This window comes from Pollicipes pollicipes, unplaced genomic scaffold (genome assembly GCF_011947565.3).
Source record: "Pollicipes pollicipes isolate AB1234 unplaced genomic scaffold, Ppol_2.1 Scaffold_4219;HRSCAF=4965_pilon_pilon_pilon, whole genome shotgun sequence".
NCBI lineage: Eukaryota > Metazoa > Arthropoda > Thecostraca > Pollicipedomorpha > Pollicipedidae > Pollicipes > Pollicipes pollicipes.
The window spans coordinates 9,826,355-9,829,127 of NW_023596448.1; the positions used below are offsets into that span (position 1 = coordinate 9,826,355).

The window sequence follows — 2,773 nt, forward strand, 5'->3', positions numbered from 1 at the left end:
TGCTACAAGAGTGGGACAGTCGTTTTGAGGACGCTGAAAGCCTGCACAGCGATTGACCACGTTTGGCGCGCGACTTTTCTTTCCAAATCAAAATATGTCGACTCTATCCAAGACCTACATCATTTTCTTCTTCTGGGACTTCAGGACTTTTGTTGCGAGCACTCATCAGATAAGCACTTCTTTGCGCTATAACCATCACTTGATAACCAAAAGCTTAACATGAATGTCCGTTCGTATCAGGGAAAAGAAAAGCATGAAGCGTTAAGGACTCCCTGACAGCTTATGCAGAATATTTGTCATACATCTTTTCGCAAGTGTGTAAAGCCAAAAGTAGTGTTCTTTCCCAAGCTCTTGTCTCAAGTTGCACTTTACTGTCATATTTTATACTAGTTTGCAGTGTTTTTTCATCGGTCTCTTAGAAGTCGCAATCCAGAAGCATGCGTCTGCCATTGAGATCAGTCTTGTGCAATATTAAGACTTATATCCAGCAACGTTTTTAGTGGAGTTGAAAGGCGCACAGGGTAGACTTCAGAGGCCTTCCTTTAAAATTTCGTGCTCGCGCATGGCAAAGTTGCTAGGATACACCGCTCTCAATCGTGATGCCCGGGTGCGATTCCCGGCGTGAGAAATGGGGCAACTGTTTTCAGCGTGCACTTCAGTAGAGAGTGTGGGCTCCTGCTTGGTTCATGGGCTAGGATACAAGGCTCTGACCGGTGAGGCCAGGGCTTGAGTCCCGGTGCGGATGTGAAGGCTATGTCTTGTTGGGGCAGTGGTCTTAAGTGTATCTGCATTTGCCCGAACTAACAAGCTCTTTCTTTTACGCCGCCGGCACTCTGCCCCTTGTAATGTGATACATTGGTATGGTAGGCATCTGCCATGTCAGGAAACCATGCTTCACTTGTGACAATTACATTCTAGAAGCAGGTACAATATGCTTACAAAGTAGCAAGTGCCACTGTGCCGCTACATACGTCTATGGGTTTGGCCTTATGTGTTATCCGCTGCAAACAACCAAGGCAGAGGACTTCAGTAGCAAAGGGTGGGCTCGTCGCTATCGGCCATTGTAACACCCTGTTGATATATTGCACATGTTTCTGGAATGCAATTTACGTAGATATAGCACGGCTTCCTGACACGGCAGATTTGGAAAATACTACCAGGTGCCTAACGTGCCAGAGTATTAAACTGCAAAGGGCAGAGTGATGTCAGTTTGACACAAGGACGTTCCTGCAAATACAGAATGCAATTAATTACCATATAAATCACAAACACCACGCGTTTCATTTCGGTGATGGTATGCGCACAGAAAACAGGCACCTTATTTCCCGCACCGGGAATCGAACCCGGGCCTCACGGGTGAGAGCCGTGTATCCTAGCCACCAGACCATGCGGGAGGCGAGTTGTTCTTGATGGCCCATGAAGAACTCCCTGCACGTCTTTCCACTCCCAGAAGAACATCACTTGGTGACAGTCTTGATAATGCGCATGACGTAATGCAATGGCGGACATTTCTTCTAAACTGCGGTTTCGAAAAGAACAACGTGATGGAAACGACTACAAACCAGCACGTGTGCAATAGGGTGCATCATCAGCAGCAAAACCAAGCGAGACAAATAAACTGCTTGGCGCAGGAGTCCAAAAGTACACGGCATTGCCAAAGTTCTTCCCAAAAACTCAAATTCGTGACGCCCGAGCCGATGGAAATATCGCCGTAAAGCGACACCCGGTATTGCAGTCACCAGATGCTGAGTGCCGCTCGCTGCCGAAGGTAACACCAGGCCGTGGGCGGTAAGCGATACAAAATATTTGTGCGTTTGGAAACGATGTCACCGAGCACTCCTTAAACCGTCGTACGAGAATGCCCCGGTCTAATGTCTAATGTGCGGATCAAACAATGCCCGATCGATTGCCCTATGGCGGAAAATTTATGTACTGTTGAGTATAGACTCGTACGAGTATGTTGGTTAGTATTGCTTTAGACTTTCACTTCTCTAAGACAGCACAAGTGATGCAAACAAAACCATGCATAGCATATGGCTCAGAATATACTATCTGGTGTACAACCTAATACATATAGCAAGTTCTGCGGTCTGTACAATGGGCGTAGGGAGAGGGGGGAAGGTAGGGTGACCCTACACACATCTTGCTCCTCGCCGAGCCTGCGTTTTCGATGCGCCGTCCCAAAGCAGCTGTTCACAGACTGGTGACCCAAAAGGCATGTTGGCGGAGATTCTACGGTAGCAGAAATACCTTTGCAACTGTGCTCCACATATTGCTCAATCTCCAGCTCCAGCCCCAGACGTCCTCGGCAGTGCGGCGCTGGTCGCACTCCTTGTGTGAACCAGATATGGCCAGATTGCCAGTAGAGTTGCCACTTTGTTCCGCAGCTCACAGTCGCTAGGTTTTACGGTGGGGTCTGTGTGACTGGTCCATGCCAGGGGTCATGTTGTTGTACCTCACGGTCCAGAAGTTTGTCGCTGGGATGGTGAAGACCCTGGGCTGAAGAAGACCCTTGATTCGCTGCTCACGAGCTGCGCGACGATCGCAACCACCTGTTCGCGGACCATGCGGTTCTCATCCTACACCATGTCCAGCAGCAGCTCTCCGGACGGACCTAGCACCCGTTACGCTGGGGACTGGCTGCACCGGCCTAAGTGCGCTGCAGGCAGCCTACGGAATAGCACGATGCTCCGGAACAAGCTGCATAAGCCACAGTCGCATCTGCTGTTCTGCCGGATGGCGGACTACACCGGCACATAGTGCGCCAACCGCG

The 2,773-nt window shown here is 49.6% G+C and overlaps 1 protein-coding gene and 1 non-coding gene across 2 annotated transcripts in view; both read right to left on the reverse strand.

Moving 5' to 3' along the window:
- LOC119095787 (lactosylceramide 4-alpha-galactosyltransferase-like) overlaps positions 1-2,773 on the reverse strand; it is a 13,094-nt gene that overhangs the window by 6,357 nt on the left and 3,964 nt on the right. The gene's annotated exons all lie outside the window — the stretch shown is intronic.
- TRNAE-CUC (transfer RNA glutamic acid (anticodon CUC)) lies at positions 1,323-1,394 on the reverse strand. Its single transcript has one exon. It is a non-coding gene; the product is annotated as a tRNA-Glu (tRNA).